The following is a 20758-nucleotide window of genomic DNA, read 5'->3' as shown; positions in this document are numbered from 1 at the left end:
AGCATTTTAATTAAAACTTCTAGAAAACTTGCCACTTTTCAGACTTCCTCATTCTGTTTAAGAGTTGTTTTGTTCAGCTTTTTATAGACTCTTGATTAAGTTTGAGGACTATGCCATGAATTTCACTCTCTTTCTCAAAACACAATCCATGTTGTCACTCTAACAGCACAAACTTGTATGTGGATGAGAAATACAGACAGCACTGAACAAATACATGTCCTATAAAGAAAGTATAAAGAATGAATATGAATTTGCAGTAGGACACTTTTTGCTTCAGCTTCCCCAGTGCTATGAATCAATGCTTGTATAAAACTTGCTGTTCACTCGGAGTTGTATCAGGCAGTAGTGTCTCATTTTAAAACAGGCAAAGGAAAATAACTTTTTCGTCTTAAATTCAGTTTCTGATTTCAATTATTTTAATAGCTTTACAGATTGAGTCTCTGACGTTTCTTTGTGCAGGATGAAAAGGTGTTCCTGTGTGTGATTCTCCTTTAATCAGTGTCGAAATTCGTTCTTTCTAATAACACTGCCTATTTTTAAAAAGCTTATTTCTGCTGTGCTGAGTCTAGGATAAATTTCAAACTGTTAGTACCCAGCTAGTGAGAACAGAATAACTTGCTTCATAACAAAGCTATTTTTGTTCCTAATCATGTTTGCAGTGGAATAGGAAACAGCGTTCCTGTTTTCTACCGAGAGTACTTCAAGCCATCTCTTGTAATAAAGCACGGGGTTGATTCACCACTGCTGTTGTTCCAGCTGGAGAGTCAGCCTACGCTGTCTGTTAACATAGAGGTATGTGTACATGGATATATTTTTAACTCAAAAGCATTACTATAAATACAGAACAAAATGGTTGCCAAAGCAGCCTATTCCTCTGTTAATTGGACCATCACATTAAACCCATACAGACAGAGCATTTGAAACAAAGATCACAAAAATGTCAGTTTTATCCGCTGACTCATTCCACCCCAGATTAGCTGTTAATATGGCTAATTGGCCGGCCTGCAATCAGCTGCAATCCAGATAGGGTGGATGGAAAGGGCATATTGGTGGTGCTTATGGGGAAAAAAAGGACCACTCCTCACATTGCGGCTAGTCTGTGGTCCTACATTTCAATTATCTATTCCAGTAATAGGATGAAAGATCATTGCTTGCATTTAGTAACGAACCAGAAACCAGGAACTTAATGTTCTCATCTACCAGGCAGTTTTTCTGACTTTGAGACCAATTGACAGTAGCTATAAAACCATTATAAAATACAGCATGATTTAAAAGATGCAGCTCTCATCTTCCTCAACATTGTTCAAAATAGCTTTAGTTAAATATAATTTTCCAAATAGGGGGATGTCAAACCGTATCAGCAAGGGTCCACTACTAAAGAAGCTTTTTGTAAATACGTAGAATTTAACATTTGTTCTTCAGCTTTCTAATAAATCAAGTCTGCTACGCATGCCTGCATTTTCAAAGTCCAATCAGAAACAGATTTAACTGAATGATACATGCAACATAATAAATTAACTTTCAGCCCTTCAGGTAGGAGCTCAATAAAATTAAAATAATGTATTAAAATTATAGATTTATTTACGATGTACCTGAAAGTATGCTGGAATTTCAGAATATTAAGAATTTTTTTTTTTTTTCTAAAAGGACAATATTGGGAGTAAAGACATAGTGATCCCTTAGATCCCATTCTTGCATTTTTAAATGCATATGAGGTGTAGCAAGTCTTTTGAGAATTTCTATTTTCATGTTTTCATCTTAGATGTCTAAATATCTTTAGCAGTCATGCTTTTAAAAGCAGATGCTCCCCAGAATTTCAAAGTGACTTTTGACTACAGTCATTTTGGAAATTAAAGTTAAAATTAAAAACTCTGAAGATACTTGAATGTTTTTCTGGGTGTTCTGGTTTTGGGTTTGTTTTGTTGGTTTTTTTTGTTTGTTTGGGTTTTGGTTTGGTTTTGGGGTTTTTTGTTTGGTTGGTTTTGCATAACTCTAATAACAAAAAGAAGAGCTGTAAGAGAATTCCATGAATTATTGTAAATCTTTATCCAATTACGTTCAACTTATCTCCAGCTATGTTTCTTTTCACCTGTCATTTGAATTCAAGCTACCTTTATATCCATTATGCCTTTATGACTTATGTCCTGTCCACAGCCATTTTCCTCCTGCTTCACCACACTTTCCACAACTAAGTTGTTCCACAACAAACTGCAGCCTCTCTAACAGCTTCGGGTTTGTGACAGGGCAGTCACTTCATAATGTGAACTGCACGTTACATGTTGCATGATGTTAGAAAATGCAGACTAGCTCTGTTTTCCAACCAAGAAAAGCTCCTGAAGAATAAAAAGGACCTACCTCCTGACTCCATGCATGCATGCCTGCTTTTCCCAGGGCAGAGTTGGGCTGAGAGGCGCCGATGCAATGCCAGGTACCTGGTCCCATGGGCTGGCCAGGCTGGAAGAAGACCATGGTGTCATTAAGAAACCTGCAGTGCTTTTCTGTAGCCACAGCTATCTAAAGACACAGTCCAGACAAGTCTTGCATTTGCAGACATACATTTTATCAGATTAACTGAAAAACTGCACAAGCTGTTGAGTGCCCAAAGCTAAATGCAGGTTGAGAAAATTATTCAGAGTTTAACTGGATGTATACAAGCTGGACCAATTAAAAGCTGGTAGCTGGCACACGTGCAGCAAAGGGAGAGAGGGTACGAGATGACCAGCTAGCTTTCTCCTAGGGAAAACAGCTAGAAATATAATTTATAACCTATGTGGAGAGGCTACAAAACCGACCACAAAACCAACACCTCTGTTATAACCATCTTTTTCTATTAATTTTCATTCCTAGACCTGTCTTTGAAAATTACTATAGGTTTCCCTTGAGGAGCAGGACTGAGAGACCAGAGATGAAGTAGCTGCTTTGCAAGGAATGTGTCCATGGGCTGTGGGATTTTCCCCCTGTATCGAAGGTGGTGGCTGCAGGTTCCAGCCCGGACCCCCATGATGGCTGAGTTTCCTCTGCATGGTGACCCTGCAGACCTGTGGAGCACAATCCCACGTGCTGGGACATGCCGGTGCGAGGTCTGGGAGAGGTGGGATATTTTCTGCCGTGGCAGTGGAAGTGCTGGCAAGCACCGGTGCAGGCACAGCCTCGCTACAGCCAGTGCAGTGCAGACCACGGGGAGCTGCAGACTTTGCTGGAAGTAAGCACCGCTGCTTTGCTGGTCTGTTTGACAGCTGAGATACATGAGTCAGGAAAGATCACCCTTAAACTAAACACCGAGCACAGGCAGTTCATTGCTGGCATTAAGCTCCCTCTCTGTCAATTGCCCCTGTCTGGAGGGGTGCACAGCAGAAATAAAAGAACAGGAGGCACAAAATCAGTGGCAGTGAGAGGCAGATAAGATCTAATTTCTTTGGTTTTGGAAGCCTTGCTAGTAAGGAAGGTGCAAAAAGACCTCCATCGCATGGTGCCGGGTGGTAATGAGGGATCTCAGAGGATCTGCTCTTTCGGCCATTGCTGTTACCAGATTCCTGTGGCTCATTTTTATTTCAAAGTGGAGTTTCTGGGGACTGGAGCAGCCCAGGGACTTCAGAGGAAGCCAAATAAAACTAGATGAATGAGTGATGGCAGTAATGATTTTTCAGCAGTGACAAATTATTTCAAGCAGGGATAAAAGCAAGAAAATTGGAAGAAATGCTTTGACGCACAGTAAGAGCCTACAAATGGTAAGCATCGTTTTGGACAGCTCACTGGAAAACTCTGTGTGACAGCAGGTAAAAAACATATTGGAAGAAAAACTAGTCTGACTCTCAGCCCGAGACCTGAGAGTGGCTGGAAGACTGGTAAAATGTCAAGAAGAAGAGCACTGATACATTGTTTTACAGCCTGAAATGTACTGGCATGGTTATGGCTACAAGCTTGCACCACTCCATGGCCTTTAAAAATGTATGTCCATTATCCCACAGCTTCACCCACCCACCATGTCTACTGGTTATTATAGTCCTTTATTTGCTTTCGGTTTGGTTGTGAGATCTCAAGTTAAAAGCTCTGATCAGGTTTGAAGTCTGACTGGGTTTTACTCTGGCTGAAATATCAGGCACCTTTTTAGTACGTCTTGCAGTCGTTTCGGGAGGGAATGTTTGTTTTCAGACTATATTTGAAGGCTACAGCCTATATTTCATTTGAATTCAAGATCTTTCCTATCTGTTGGACTCCTTAAATCCTTCCAGGAGGCTAAATGCCTATGCAAAGCACACAGGTTGGCACTACACTAGAAACAGCCACGCACACCACAAGTTAAGGAAAAAAGCAAGCCTAAACAGCAAGGTCAGTTCAAATGGAGAAAACAGAAAACATCAGAAAGTCTGAAAAACTAAGTGAGAAAACACAGTTGGGCAATCTGAAAAAGAATCTAAGGAGTAACTAGCAGAAGGACATGAAAAATAGACTAAACTCTTTCTCAAGCACATCAAAAGAAAGAATTCATAGTGCCAACTGATGCTCAGGGTATTTGCAACCTCTCAGAGAGGATAAGGTGGCTGCACAGCAGAGAAATTAATTGTTCACACTGAAAGAAACTGTGGTGATTCCCCTGCCTCTACTACTTTTCAAAGATTCAGCAAAAGATCTCTCCGAAAGTGAAGTGAGAGAAATAAATGGTTAGTTTACATGCCAGAAAGAGGTTGTAAGAGGACTTCTGCAGGGCCTCTGTTGTGACTTGTGATGTTCCACATATCCATAAAACATCTGGACAAGGAATTGGGTAATCTTGTTTGGGAACTGAAGCCAGTTTTGTGTTCATGTTCCCCGACTGTTGCTGACCTCCAAGAGAAAAAAGGGACAGGAAAATGCATACACAGGAAGGAAAGGCTAGAAGGACTCTGCAGAGCAAAGAGGAACGTTTTTAGAAAGATCATGAAGCTTAATAGCAAGCTGAATGCCAGCAAACTGGGGAGCAAGTGAGAGTTAAAATACTAAAGAGATTAAAAATATAATTCAAGTCCTAGAGAGAACTGGTTGAATACTTCTAAAACAGGGTGAAGCCTGTGTAGTGAGAGTGTTGGAAATGGAGTGATGAGCTGAGGGGAGGCACAGAATTGACCACTGAAGTGGAGAGTGGGAAGTTCAACAAGGCCAAGTGCAAGGTCCTGCATGGGGGTTGGCGCAATCACAAGCACGACTATAGGCTGGGCAGAGAATGGATTGAGAGCAACCCTGAGGAGAAGGACTTGGGGTTGTTGGTTGATGAAAAGCTCGACGTGAGCCGGCAGTAGAGGAGGGAGCTGCCCCTCTACTCCACTCTCGTGAGACCCCACCTGGAGTACTGCGTCCAGTTCTGGGGGGCCCTGTACAAGAGAGACATGGAGCTGTTGGATAGAGTTCAGAGAAGGGCCACAAAGCTGATTGGAGGGCTGGAGCACCTCTCCTATGAGGACAGGCTGAGAGAGTTGGGGTTGTTCAGCCTGGAGAAGAGAAGGCTCCGGGGAGATCTAATTGCGGCCTGCCAGTACCTGAAGGGGCCTACAGGAAAGATGGCAAGGGACTGTTTGTCAGGGAGTGTAGTGACAGGACAAGGGGTAATGGGTTTAAGCTAAAAGAGGGTCAATTTAGATCAGATGTTAGAAAGAAATTCTTTACTGTGAGGGTGGTGAGGCACTGGAACAGGTTGCCCAGAGAAGTTATGGATGCCCCCTTCCTGGAAGTGCTCAAGGCCAGGTTGGGCAACGTGGTCTAGTGGAGGGTGTTCCTGCCTATGGCAGTGGGGTTGGAACTAGATGATCCTCAAAAGGTCCCTTCCAACCCAAACCATTCTATGATTCTATGATTCCGTGTAAAGGATGAGTCGAAACTAGAAAGAGGAATAAGTGCACTGAAGAGAGAGATAGACCAACAGAGATACCAGGCTAGATAAGAAGAAATATGGGAGGGTTGAAACCTGATTACCTGTACAGATGAGAATCCATAATGGCTGTGGTCAGAAGCGCTGTGATCTGTTTAAATGAGTAAACTTCACCCATCCAACTTGTATGTGTGCATATGTGTGTGCCTGCATGCACTCACATGTCTGCAGTCTCACAGAAAGGAAAGAGGACGAAAGGAAGACCCTTCTTTACAGTCCCTTCCAACCCAAACCATTCTATGATTCTATGATTCTACAATTCTATGATTCTGTGATTCTGTGATTCTTGCTCCAACTCTGCCTTGCATTTGCTCTGTTAGTCTGTCTCCTTATCAACACACATGGTCTGGGCTTTGTGGATGATGGGAATTATTCCTTTCCTAGCAGTTTAAGCCAAGTTGCAAGGAAGGTTCACATTCAGGATACGCAGAAGACAAGTACTACATTTTGGAATTCACCTCATCCCTGAAGCATAGGAGTAAACGTCATTTTATTTGTATTCTCCTACTCTTCTTCGCATATACCACATCTATCGCCTGCTTGTATTGCATCAATGCCTTCTAATTTCAACTCTTACAAAATCTTTAAGGCAGTAAGTTTAGCAACTGTTTTCAACTCTAACTTTAATGAGGTGTTCTGCATATTGCTTATTCTTGGATTACAATGATTATTTCTCAGTCCTAGCACTTCACATTTAGAGGCAATATTACTGCATTCATGTTTTCTAGTTTGAGAGGACTTTGTAAGATCACTAACTGTTGCAAAGTGATATACCCAGAAGTTTCAGAAAGGTGAGAAGAGGCAGCTCCCCAAGCAGTGGCACAGCTAGTGTTGATGGTGTGGAAGCACCACAGAAGCTGGCGACGAGTCAAGACATCCTTCATCTGAGATCACCCATTTGTCAGGGCTTAGGTAGCTTGAAGGCCCCTGAGAAGAACGACAGTTGGATGTTGGGCAGATTTCTGATTAGACCTTTTCTGTGGAGAGGAAGCTAGAAGCCTGGAAGTCCTGGGATCGTAGGCACAAGGTTCACAGTCCCCCACCAGCAGCAATGCTTCCATTGCCAAATGCAGAGAACTGTAGTCAAGAAGCTTTGGCATGAACTCAGATGAGCTGGTGCCCTGCAGAGATGTGTAATTCAGAGCAGAGCTCCTGGAAGGCAAGCACCGGCAGAGGCAGGTCCCTGGCAGAGCCCATCCCTGAACCATCGCGGAGAAAACAGCAGGAGCACACTGAGTGGGAAAGCAGAGCAGCCCTTACAGCTGGGACTGGAAACCAGAGAGCAGCTGCAGGAAGTGAAGGTGAAACAGGTTTTTTGCTCTGCATCCACAAGCAGTGACTGTCAGCAAAAAAGGAAGACAGCCCTGTCCTGACAGCGGGACGCACTGAAGCTCTGGACATGTTAATCGCCTTGGGAGGCTGACTGTGACTGCAGTGCAGACCTCAAGTACTGATTTCTGTGTGACAGGAAGAATATGTGGGAAATGCTTTTAATCAGAGGACAAAGAGGAAAACAAGACTGCCTCATTCAAACTGGATGCTAGCTGAATATCCTGCCCCTGAAGGGATGACCCAGAACTCACCAGTGACACACGAATGGGAAATGACCATGCAAAGGATACCTGACCAGTGAATACCCTCCTGATGATACAGAGATGAAAAAAGTTCTGAAATCACTTAAGAGATTCATGGCATACATAGAGGGGCATATATAGAGTTTGGCGCTCTAGTCTGCAAGGTACCATGCACACCTGGTGAAGCAAGCATCACACAGTGAAGCAATTCCCAGCATTTGAATGAAGATTAATGAAGGCCACCAGACACCAGACTGCGCTGAGGGAGCACAGGATGGATGCAAACAGGCAGTAGGGCTGGCTCAAAGGAGCTCCTCACAAGCAGAGCCACACTGACCCAGGGAAAACTTTCAGTCTGAAGCAAAGGGAGCACTAAGTTGTCAAAAGTCAGATACAAACCAAAGGGCAGACACGGTGACCTTAGAGGTGAAACTAGAGCCACAGGCACAGCAAGGTAGGGGGTAAAAGCATCAAAGCTTGTAGTAGGAAGCCAACACTGATAAGAACTGTTGTGGAAACAAACCCAAAATCAGGCTGGGGTTGGTACACCAGTCCTCCCTAACAGTGTGGCAGCGCTGTGTTTGGGCAGGAAAACAGAACAAGAAGATGAAGACATCTGCACTGGGGAGGAGGAGCTCTCAGAGCATCAAAGCTGACAAACCCCTCCCATCACATGCTTCTTATCCAGAGGGATACAGATGCTTTTAAGCAAGGGACTATTACTGGAGGGGCAGAATGCTTTGGGAGGGAGAACAGAAAAGTGTGTATATGGCACGATGTTTCTTTGGAAATGGCACAAACCAAGCAGGCTATAGGGCTCCCCAGGCCCACACAAGCATTACAGGACTGATTTTTTTTTATTTGAAAAAATCATGAGTTCATTAAAAAGCAAGCAAATCATGAAGTAATGCAGTGAGTCACACCTGCCCACCTGTAGCTAAGAGGAGATGTGCCAGCAGGCAGAGGAGCTACATCTGTTCTGCATCTCATCAGCCCCTGGAGGGATAGCCTCCTGAAAGCCTTCAGTGTTATCTCAGACAGTGCAAAGCCATCCTTGAAACCCCCACATCCATTCATCCCATGTGCTCCTTCAAAGTACATCAGCAGACACCTTCGGCTCTTCCTCTATAGCCCAGGGAAAAATCACGATGCCAGTCCTCTTCAGCCCAGCCAGCCACCAAACCGTTCCAGCGTGGAGAAGTCTATTGGAAGTGCACTAGTCTTTGCAACCCCATGTGGAGGGCAGTTCAGAGGCTTTACACACTAAGTTTCCTTGTTTTATTCCTTTCTTCAGCTTCCTGCATTATCTGCTCTGTATCATGGGTTTGCAAGAAAAGAAGAAGAAAAAAGGAAAAAAAAAAAAGCCCCCAGCTAATCTCCTGTCCCAGTTTTCTCTATCTGTCTTGTCCTAAAAGGCCCACATGCAAGTGCCACTGCAAGTCTCCCTGCTTCAGGGTGACTCTTTATACCCAAAACCTTCCTTCTGGAAGCACCTGAGCATCCAAATGCCATTATGGCTGCCCTGACTCCTCCCTTCAGGGCCAGATGGGATGCATTACCATTAAAAGAAAGTTAAATCCAGTTTATTAAGATATCCAGGTGTCCTCTCACTCCCAACTGGAAACTCTTAGTATTAATCACTTTTTGATTTATTTGAATTGACCTTCTTGTTGAAATATTAATGACATATGTGTTTGTTCTCCTGCCATGATCAAACACTGAGAACACAAAAGCCAAGGCCAAGCAAAGAGACATGTATTTCAATATTTACTTTGGAGGTGACAGAAAATTATTGGTGAAGAGTTCTCTTCCAATTAATGTTATCACTGGTGTTGCAAATAGTGAATGACAGCAATGTTTTCACATGCTGTAAAGCCTGGGTCTCTGACAGAGATGAATTGACACTCATGATCAACTCTTAACTTCCATTCCTTGTAAATGATTAGAATAAATGTGACAGCAAAAATCACTAGACCTTTGCTAGATAATGAAACTATGAGTGATGAGCAGCCCATGATACTTGTTGTCACACCACCTTGATTACTTTCTGGATGGATTAAGCAAAGTAGTAGGTAGCAAAAAAGTGGTGAGTGTCATACTTAAATTATGGCAAGGCGTTTGGTAGCATGTCACTTAAATATTGCTCTCCGAATTCACTTAGATTGATTTGGATGTGAGTGCTCTCCCAGGAGCTGCAAAGTGACTAAGAGGACACTAATAAGAAAAGGAGGGGAAAATCAGCCAAGGGAAAGTGTTTAACAGAGCGCTGGAGGGAACCGTGTTAGGCTCTGTGTTATGCATGGCCCCACAGCAGGATGCGGCCACCAGCACATATTTTCTGTTCTTGCCTTGGGAAGGGAGGAGGTGAGGAAGATGCCCCTCTTGCAGTCTCAGTCTGCCAGGAGGCAAAGGCTCCCAGGCACCAACTCACGAGAGGGAGTGGGAGAGGAGAAACTCCTGGTCTTAAGCTCAAGTTTTGTCCTACTTTGGTTTAAAACTTTATCTTATTTTTCCACGAAGCAATAAAGTGGGATCTTATGTTAAGAAATTGCTTTCCTCTCACTCCTTTCTTTTTCAGAGCCTGCATCTGCACACATAATATTTCAAGGGGGGGAGTAAATGGGAGATTTAATTAATGAGACTTTTTATGGAGATTGGCTTGGGTAGCATCCACTAGCCTCGCACAGGTAACATAGTTATACTCAATTAAGTTTAAATAATATGTACAATGTTTCAAAATTTTTTGAGCTTATACTGAAAATAAAGCATGGGAGGCTATGTAAGAAGTGTAATTAAAGACATAAGCATAACTATGAAGTTACAATATAGTTATATAAAACATCAATGTAGCTATGTAGAACGTATACAAAAATGAACATTAACAAAATTACATGCAAACTACAATAGACATAAGTTGACTTATAATCTACAACTTGCTCTTTATATAGAATTGTAACTATTGATGACTTGTACTACTAATTTTAACTTGTCCACACATTTTTTCCCTTTTTCCACCTACTGAATAGCCATCATTTTTTAATAGTGGTTGGATGGGAGAAGCCCAGGATATAGATCAGGTTGGGTCGTGTATGTCTGACACAAACGTATCGGCATCACTATGTATGAAAAGATTTCATAAATACATGACTGAGAGTTTGATGCTTTGCCGGTAGTCCTGAATACTGCTTACACCCATTGCCACTCCAGATATATTCCAATATATATTTGCTCCCAATAGTGATTGTGGATGTCAAATTAAGCTGATTAAACAGTGCATCTTACGAAATCTCAAATAAGCCACTGAGAGGCCATATTCTTCAAAGTTTTTACAGTAGATGACAGGTGTACCAATCATTTAGTTTGTCACCCTGACCTAAAACCTAGTTTCCGTGGACCAGTTAAATGAATGAAGTGCATTAGAGTTGTTTTACACCTCATCATTTGCTCTTTCATTCATTTAGTCACTAACTCAAAAAATTTCGGTCTTTTGAACTGCAGCTACAGCTGTATTCACTTCGAACCACAGAGGCTTTCCTTGTTGAAACTTATTCTTGCCTAAAACTGTGCTGAATACTGCTTTTGAGGCTGATTTGGCCCCAGCTCGGTGTTGGCCAATGCTGAGCTGACCACAGGGCGCTGGCTGACTGTAGCACCCACAGGCAGCTCTTGCGCTGACAGATGCCCTGCTTTGAAACTCTCCAGCAGTTTTCGCAAGCTACGTTTAAACAGAAAGTAAACTTAAATGAAATATTTCTGGCCCAACGCCTAAAATTACCCAATGAAATCCTGACATCTGAAAATATGAGCCACTTATGGTGTAAATATATTCACTTCTGCAGTGGAGGATGGTGACACAGCAGGCAGCGTGCTGGAAAACAGAGGAATCGCTACTATGAAAAATGAAATTGGGAATTACATAAAAATGCAAAATTGTAGAATTATATTACTTTAACTGTGGTGATAAGATATTAAAATACAGTGAACATTCATGTGACTGAAATACAGCAGCTCATGAGAGAGCCATCTTCAATCTTCAATAGTAATACGTTCCTCAGGACACAATGATCTTGTTCAAAGCATAAAGAGAAATCAGGAGCTGAAAGAGGCTTGTGAATTTGCAGACTGTTTCAAAGGGAAATGAAAGCCATTATCCTGAAAATATTCATGAATTTGCTGAACTTTACATACAGGAGTCATCCTGTATTAATCATTTGTATAAACTTATTCAGCAGAATGATACATTTTCAGCCAGGAGTGCACTGAACTATTCATTTTAAATACATGGTCTGATGAATTTAATCTTCCTTTTATGAATCAGCCACAAATGGACCCCGATTTGTCAGACAATTTGTTATCCTGAAGTGTAAGCCAAAACTCTATAACAGTTATCATCTAATGGCCTATTCCCAAGACACTCGCTTCAGGAACCTCCTCTTTGTGGGCTGTTACTGATTACGTGCATCTGAATAGTACCAGTCCCGTTCCCAGAACAGGTGACTGAAATGCTTGGAGTGAGAAAGTGAGGAGCAGTGAGAAGTAGGAAAAACTCCTGCTCCAGCAACAGCCAGAGGTGAGCTGGTCCCAGAGACAGCAGTAACACCCACCGCCTTTGCCACGCTAAAACCCTCGAAGGAGCCTTCAGTGCAGAGGGAGGGGGAGAGAGCGAAGGGCAGCATCGGATGCTCCCTGCAGCAGCCGGGGCTCAGCGGCCCCACACGCTCTGCTCTGCAGCTGTCTGCTGCCACACTCTCACGGGGGGAAGTTCGTGAATTAATTTGAGGAGTTATGTAAACATTTAATTACATCCTGCATAAGTAATTCCCTCGTACTCACCTCACCAGCAGTGACGGTATGCAGCTTTATAGCCAAGTTGTAGGCAAACTGAGAGTGTTACCCAGCAAATGGGTAGTTGCTGCATTCACCTCTTTCCAAGTGCTGCTTTTTTGAGCAAGAATCCCTCACTTTCATTTTACCAGATGTGTCAGCTTCTCTCCATTGCTGATCATTACCATCTGTGAGGGAGCAGAAGCTACTTCTGTACTGGTTTTGTGAATCTCCATGCTGCAGAAGCTCTCTGGACTGTGAGCATTTTAGTCCCAACTTCTCAAGAAACTGAATAAGAAAAACAATACCATGACCATAAACCACTGAGTAAATCCCTTGAATGTCCTAACAATCACTTTGGTTTCCCAAGAAAACAATTATCCTACTGAGGAAACTATCCTGGAGAGTCAACTCGATGCCAAGTCCAGATTATATAAAAGTGACGAGTTTTGTATAATTTCTGTACAGCACATGAGTTAAAATCCCCTCACCAACTCAATGTCTAGTATGTATTTCTGTTTCACTAACAAATTAGTCTGTTGTCTGGAGAATCAATAAGTAATTTTAGAGTGGAAAGCTCATCACACTCATTAAACTTGGTATGATTTGTAACCAGGAACGAGGCTTCCATTTATCAGAAGCCAGCTGCAAGAGAGCTAGAGCACTTCAGAAAGTTTAGTCAAAAAGTCCCAGAGCCTTGTCAACTTCTTAGAAAGCAAAGAAGGAAAAGCTTTTTAATGCAAAACTTTGAGAGGCTCTTTCCTGTGTGAACCTCTAGTTAAAGAGCATGTGGCAGAGCTCCAGGTATTTAAGTGCCAAAGTTTAGCCCTGGACGCAGTAACTCTGAACCAAGCTGATGCTTTCTGATGATTAAGAAACATCTACATTTTTCACTGAAAACCAGCTGTTCCATGAGCATCCACACTTGGCTAGAAGTAAGGATCCATAAGGATCCATTAGGACCCACATTACCTGCACAGACTGGGGGTCACTAAACCATTTGTGTTGGAACAAGATTTTCATAAATCTTGGAATTATTTGAACTGATTTGTATGCCCTCAAATGCTCCTTACTCGTCACCAAGGCCAACTGATGACTGTGAATATTATGACTATATTATCTTTATTTTATTTCAGGAAAGTTATTAGCTGCCTTCAGAAATATTGTGCTTCCTTATTCTCCTTTTTTTTTCTTTAGCAAAGGAGTGGATACTGATCGAGTAGTCACTGTTTAAATAAATTGCATAATTAATGGACACCACTCCCACAAGACCAAAACATTGCAGGCCCTGGGAGCAGAGAAACAAGATGTCATCCTTACAGGTGCTTATTTCCTGCTATGACTTGTTTGCAGGCCTTGCGATCTTTGATTTCTTTGCTGCTCCTACACGCATGTACAGCACTGTCTACCATTGCGCTTCTGGTAAGGCATTCCTAAGGTACAGAAGTCTTCCTCTGTTTTGTTTCCTCTTTTTCTTTTCTCTGTAAGGCTGATTCTTCTTGTAGTGCATGATAAAGCCAGGCTTCCCTCATTCAGAGGTGATCAAACTCTTCTATCACAGTCTTCAGTAAAAGAGATCCTAAGGAAAAAATTTGTTCATGGGTGTGGTGGTTTAGCCCCAGTCGGCAGCTCAGCCCCACACAGCTGCTCACTCACTCTCCCCCTGGTGGGATGGGGAAGAGAATCAGAAGAGTAGAAGTGAGAAAACTCATGGGTTGAGATAAAGACAGTTTAATAGGTAAAGCAAAAGCCATGCACACAAGCAAAGCAAGACAAGGAATTCATTCAGCACTTCCCATGGGCAGGCAGGGGTTCAGCCATCCCCAGGAAAGCAGGGCTCCATCACATGCAACAGTGACTTGGGAAGACAAATGCCATCACTCCAAATGTCCCCCCCCTTCCTTCTTCTTCTACTCCAGCTTTATATGCTGAGCATGACATCATATGGTATGGGATATCCCTTTGGTCAGCTGGGTCAGCTGTCCCGGCTGTGTCCCCTCCCAACTCCTTGTGCACCCCCAGCCTCCTCGCTGGTGGGGTGGTGTGAGAAGCAGCAAAGGCCTTGGCTCTGTGTGAGCGCTGCTCAGCAGTAACGAAAACATCCCTGTGTTAGCAATGCTGTTTCCAGCACAAATCCAAATTATGGCCCCATACTAGCTACTATGGAGAAAATTAACTCTATATCTCAGCTGAAACCAGGACAATGAGCATATTGTGTAATGTGTTTGTTCATCTCTGCTTTCGCTCATTTATACAATGCAAAGTCCTAAACTTCTTATCCTGATTTACACAGCTGTGAGCAAACCATTGCCATCCAACAGAAACTGTGTCTGTGCATAATCCACAGTAAGAGGACAAAAAATGATTCAGAAGCACCTCGCAAGCTTGCTTTGCTGTACCTCACGGCCTCCTTTGCAGACCCAATATTATCCCACTCTGTTTATAGTGCAAGTGAGAACTGAGGGGTGAGTCAGTACCATCTGAATAATATCATCCAGCATTCATACAAGATGTGTGATGTGCTCTTCCCAGCAGCGCTCCTCCCTCTCCACAGCAAGGCGTCAGAGTAGAGCTGCCAAGGTTTGCATCAGCAGGACCCTGTGGACCCCAAAAAGGGAACAAGAAGGCTGTGCTGGCTAACATCCTGCATTTGAAAGCTTTCATCATAAGAAATCCTCGGGATGGGTCCATCTTCACCTGTGAGGTCAAATGGATCAACAACTGAGTTAGCAAGATGGAGAGAGAACCTGGTCCCACGTGCATAGTCCACCCAAGGGGCTCAAATGTGCAGGTGGCTCAAGGGTTTCAAATGGTCTCACCCATCACTCAGCTGAATGCAAGATTCTCTCAAGCCCCAGCAATGTGTGGATAACAGGAGGGTATTCTGCCCTTAAACTTACCTCATTTGATCCATACTTCACCTTCCAATATAGCATCCAAAGTTGATAGGATGAAAAGTGTGAGCTTAAAACAACAGGGAGAAAACTGCCACTATGAGGTCAAAATACTTCTAAAACTTACACCTTCCAACATCTGAAATATTTCTGCCTGAGGCTGTTTTTCTGATCTAGCTGGTATTTGTGGAGCAGAAATCACTTGCTGCTGCTGCTGTATTTCAGCAAAGACGGCAGTGAAGTGTGCAAAGTACTCCTGGACTGTTAAGAAATATGTTTCTAGAAAAAAAATATCCCTTTATGTCTTTGGAACATCACCACATTGGTTCATCAGAAACAAGCAAGTCTAAAAAAGTGCAATTATTCTTTAGCAGCTAATGAGGAAAATCTTCCTTGCTAGTACAAACTAAAAAGCTCAGTGTAAAAAGTGAGACCGGGTGGGCTGGAGCAGTCAGAAGAGGCAGGTTTTAGTGGAAGAGCAAACTCTAGGAAGTGGATAATTTCAGGATGTTTATCTCAGCAATGTCTGTTTGAAACCTCACTGCACAGTCACGAGGTACGTGGACATTTAGCAGTGACCACCCACAGGACTGAAGCAGCTGAACCTTTGCACAGTCTAAAAGGCAAACCCAGCGCTGAGGCTAACGCTGGGTGCAGCTCTCCCTGTTGCATTTCATGCTTATTTTATGGTTCTTCACAGCACATTCCTGAAGAGTTCTGGTTCCAAATAGGTAAGATTTGTTGCAACGTGTTAACGTACATTTTGCTAGCACACAGTACAATTATGTTGATCAAAGCAGAACTGACTCATAACTTTATACTGCAGGAATAGGTTGGAGTTTACTGGAACTGAACTATATCAATAAGCATCAACACTCATATTAAGGCTCTGTGATATGGCTCATTTAGCATGCTGACTTTATTAAATCTGGAGTAGTCTACATTATGCATCATGCATCATGCAAGGGGAATTTGGTAGAATTTTTCAGATTTTAAAGAAATGCTTAATAAAACCAAGAAACAAGAAGATTAGAACAATTTCCTACATTAACAGTGGATGATTTTGTCACTAAAGAACCTTCTCTTCTGAGCTCTGGCAAGCTGCAGAAATCCAAATGCTATTTGCAGACTTATTAGGTTTAATTGTGCTTTCAACACATTCCTATTTTGATTGAAAAGCTCAGTTTTCCCACCCTGAGAGAAAATTCTAGCTTCCAATTTTGACTGAAGAGATGTCAATTTTCCCACTCTCAGTAAAAATTCTAGTCTTCAAGGTGAGATGGAGCCAAAACGTTGATGGAAAGCTATGGCACAGAGCAGTTCTCTCATCACATGGACCAGTGTTCACGCTTCAGCAGCCAATGCAAAAGTCAAGAAGGGAGGGGATATATGTGCACATTTCCATAAAATAAGCAGCTGGACTAAAGGGTGGATTCACTACTCACGGTACATCACTAAATTTCAAATTGCCCAGTGAGGTTACCTGAATGCAATCAGGTTTTCCATCTACAAAGCAGTAAAATATTGTTGCAGAGGTGAGGTGGACTTCACACTAACCTGGTTAACAGACCTTGGAGAAACTCCAGATGTGACTGACAACTGCAAAATGAAGTTTTAATCTGGGTTTGTAAAGAGACCACTGTGAAAGGTGCCTGGCTGACAGTGAGGGTGTGCAGAGCAGAAGCACAAGCGTCAGGAGTTTATTGTTTCACAGATGCAGCAAAAAAGAAGACAGGATGGGTTGTTCCTATTTCTCAGCAAAATCTCCTAGTAGACCTGCCAGAGCTGCTTGCCTAGCTTGTAGTTATTGGTTTAAATTTGGTTTCATGCAAAACAATGTCATTATCTCATCACTTTAATGTTTCTTTCTCGGTTGCTTTTTGCTTATTTTTTTTTTAAATATCTCTTTGCAAACTTGGGCAGGTGAAAAATTAAAGAAGGATGGCATTGGACCCATAGTAAGGTGCAGATGACAACAGGGTGGTGCTGGCCTTTCTGAAACAAATGTCCCAGCTCACAGAAATTTCTCTTTTCCTTCCCTGCTCTCTACCCTTCCATCAAGAGTTGGTGAGGTGTGGGGGCAATCAGGTGGGTTTATAGGTCATGCTTTGCTTGGAGGGTACTATGGCCCTGCTCTACAAAGCTGGAGGAGTCAGGTATAAACATGCACAATCCAAGAAGCAAAATTAAGCCACAACAGCAGTATGTCCTTTTGCACATTACTTTCAGGCTGACCCAAAGCCATAGGGAAGCCCATCAGCTCTGGAAGGGTCAAGAAGCTTAACCATCATGGTGGCAGAGGCACCTGAAACAACCACACAGTAGGGCCTGACCAGGGGAGTCCCTGGGGCACAGGGGACAGGGATGGTCAGTTTTCAGGCTGCGACTCTGATAGCCTGCTGAGGGACCACTCAGATGAAAGTGCTGGGCCCCTCACCCATGGGCAGAGCCAGAAGTACGGATGATGTCTGCCGAGTGCCAAAAGCAAGGCAAATCTTGCTTGGGTCATCTGCTCTTGCTGAGTGGTACTGCTTGGTCCAACGACTTACGAATGCAACAGTGCTCGATGCTAAGCCAAGGGTATCTCCATTTCACACCCAGTGGCACCCAGTTCTTCCTGGATTTCATTCTGCTCATGCTGGTTTCAAATCCACTGGCACTTACACATACATTTCAAACCAGAGCTGCTCCTGACAGCAACAGTGCTGGCTTGGCCAAAAGTAGATGTCATCAGCTGGGTGATGAATGCTCATCATGTCCATCTAGTACTAACCAAAATATAACCAATGTACCCTTTTCTCATGTATGACAATCTACACAATGCGAATGTTGTGGTTTAACCCCAGCCGGTAACTAAGCACCATGCAGCTGCTCATTCATCACCCCCCTGCAAGGGAGAACAGAAAAAACCTCATGGGCTGAGATAAAAACAGTTTAATAGGATAACAAAGGAAAATAATAGTAACTACAACAATAAAAACAATAAAACAAGTGATGCACAGATGCAATTGCTGACCACGTGTGGAAGGGGAAAAAACCCAACCCGATGCCCAGTCTGTTTCTGAGCAGCAAATCTGCCTCCCAGCTGGCTTCCCAGTTCTGTAGGGAGCGTGACGCTATACGGCAGGGAATATCCCTGTGGCCAGCCTGGGCCAGCTGTCCTGGCTGTGTTCTCCCAGCTTCTGCTGCACCTGGCAGGGAATGAGAAGCTGAAAAGCCCTTCACTTACTGTAGACACTACAACTACCCAGCAACAACTAAAACCGTCAGTGTGTTATCAACATGAGTCTTGTACTAAATCCAAACCACAGCACTATATCAGCTACTAGAGAGAAAATTAACTCAATCTCAGGATATCAGCTGAAACCAGGACAGTGAAATTAAGTCCAAGACAGCATTGGGAATAGTCCCATCTCAAGCAGAAGAAAGGGCCAGAGGACCTCTAGAGCCCCCTGCCAACCTACACATCTGATTTCATGAGCATGGAGCCTCTGCTGCCTGTGCAGAGATAGTGGGCTGCCACGAGAGGCCCCCAGCCAGAGACAGGGTTGCTGCAGGCTGGAGAACAGTAACCCAAAGAGCTGGGCAGGAGCAGTATGCTGTATGGGTTACAGCCTGGGGAGAGCAGTCACAGAGTGACAGTCATTCAGACTGAGAGGGATATCAGGAGGTCTCTAGTCCAACTCCCTGACCAAAGCAGGGCCAGCTCTCAGGTCAGACCAGGCTGCTCGGAGCTCGCTCCAGTCAAGGCTTGAAAACTGCCAAGGATGGACAACCTACAACCTTCTGGAGTCCTCAGAAATAAAATCTGTGGTACAAGGTGGTGGACTGAGTCACAGCCAAGAGACATGGCTGGTGGGACTCCAGTTTTGGGAACCATCACTGCTGGGTGCAGCAATCAGCTCTCCTGCCTCTTTGCCCAGTATCCTTCTAAACGTACAAAGGTGTGGTGACACCCTTCATGCACAAGACATTGGGGAGTACCATACACTCTGCTAAATATGCTGTGTTTGTCTATCTGTAGTTATGGTGACATCTATATGTGTAAGAAATAACACTTCAGGGTGTCTCTGCAAAGCTACTTGACAATGTCTTCCTTGCTTGTGCAAGCCAATGCAAGACACCACATACTTACATTGCATTATTGTCTGGGCATAACAGGATGCTATAGGGAAAGAGGCAGCTGCAGTTTGAATGAGGAGCTTACATGTAGGGCCCCACTGAATGCAGTCAGTTTTAACCGTCTGTGTCACAGATGGACCATCTATGTCTCCTGAGTAGCTCCCTTAGCTGCTTCAGATTCATCCTCTGAATTTCTGGAGAAATTGTGTCCCATTCCTTCTCTTCTTCATTGGTATTTGACTAGTCTACACAGAATGAAGGAACTACAACAGAGGAGATGCAAGAGCCTCCAAAGACATCTGAGGCCAGCTCAGCAGAACAACTAGCCCAAGGGGCTGTAGATGCATAACAGGCCGGGAAAGAAATTGCCAACAATTTTTATAAGAAAATAAACACTTTAGACTCAACATTCAGACTTCAGATTTTTAAAGATGTGAGGCTTCAGAAGGGATCTGTACCGTGGGGAAATCACATGTTTTGTCACAATATCACTTGATAAGCTAAACTGGGAATAAAGCAGCTGCTTAGATGTCCGTAGGATGGGTAGCATGGAAATAACATTCACTCAAGGACTACACAAGAAGAATGAACTGACCAACTCTACTGACATCCAATCTTGCAGCCTATCCACAGGGCCATCCTTCTATCTAAGCATAGTGAAATATGTGTTGCAGAGAAAATATGCCCATAAAATCACATTGATCTAAACTTAATGTACTCGTGAAAAATTGCTGTCTGAGGGGCCAGTGTAAGTGCTATCAGCATACTGGGAGAAAACACTGAGAAAGTTATTCTGTTGGCATCTTGGAAAAGAGAAAATACATAAGAAATACGCTTTAGTGATATGCTTTACGAACAAGCAGTGAGAAATATCTCATGTAGGTTTCCTGATGGAATACCTGCTAAAACAAGAGTCAGCAAAGACTAAGAGTCCACAGAGTACTTGTTATATTGAATGTAATGTCTCTAAAATGCCCTGAAAGCACATAAACAACAAGAGAGACATTACTTGTAATTCTTTCCCCAGTTGCGTGGTAGAAACCACGGTTGCTTTGGTAAATGGATTGAGAATTCCACTGGAACTTCCTCAAGCATGTTTGTGCTCTCTGCTGTGCACTCAGTTGTAAGACCCTCTGGCAGAGGTCCTCAGCCCCCTGTGATGGCCCTCCGTCCCCTGCAAGTGGAAGTCCCAGAAGCCCCTCAGAGAAGCTGGGCTGAGTCAGACAACAAGGGCGGGTTAACAGGAGCAAAAGCTTAGAGACAGCATGGCAGTCTAAGCTGGTAGCTACGTAAACATACCTTGCACCAGTTTCAGTGGGGCACATCAAGGCGAGATGGAGATGCTCTGAAGAAAACAATATGCATTGGTGGCAAGAGAAGAGTTAGGAAAAAAGAAGGAATGAGTAAAAAGAAGAAATAGAAAAAGAAGGTAGTTGGATTGG

The sequence above is a fragment of the Grus americana genome, chromosome 1 (genome assembly GCF_028858705.1).
Source record: "Grus americana isolate bGruAme1 chromosome 1, bGruAme1.mat, whole genome shotgun sequence".
Classification (NCBI taxonomy): Eukaryota; Metazoa; Chordata; class Aves; order Gruiformes; family Gruidae; genus Grus; species Grus americana.
This window is presented reverse-complemented; position numbering follows the sequence as displayed.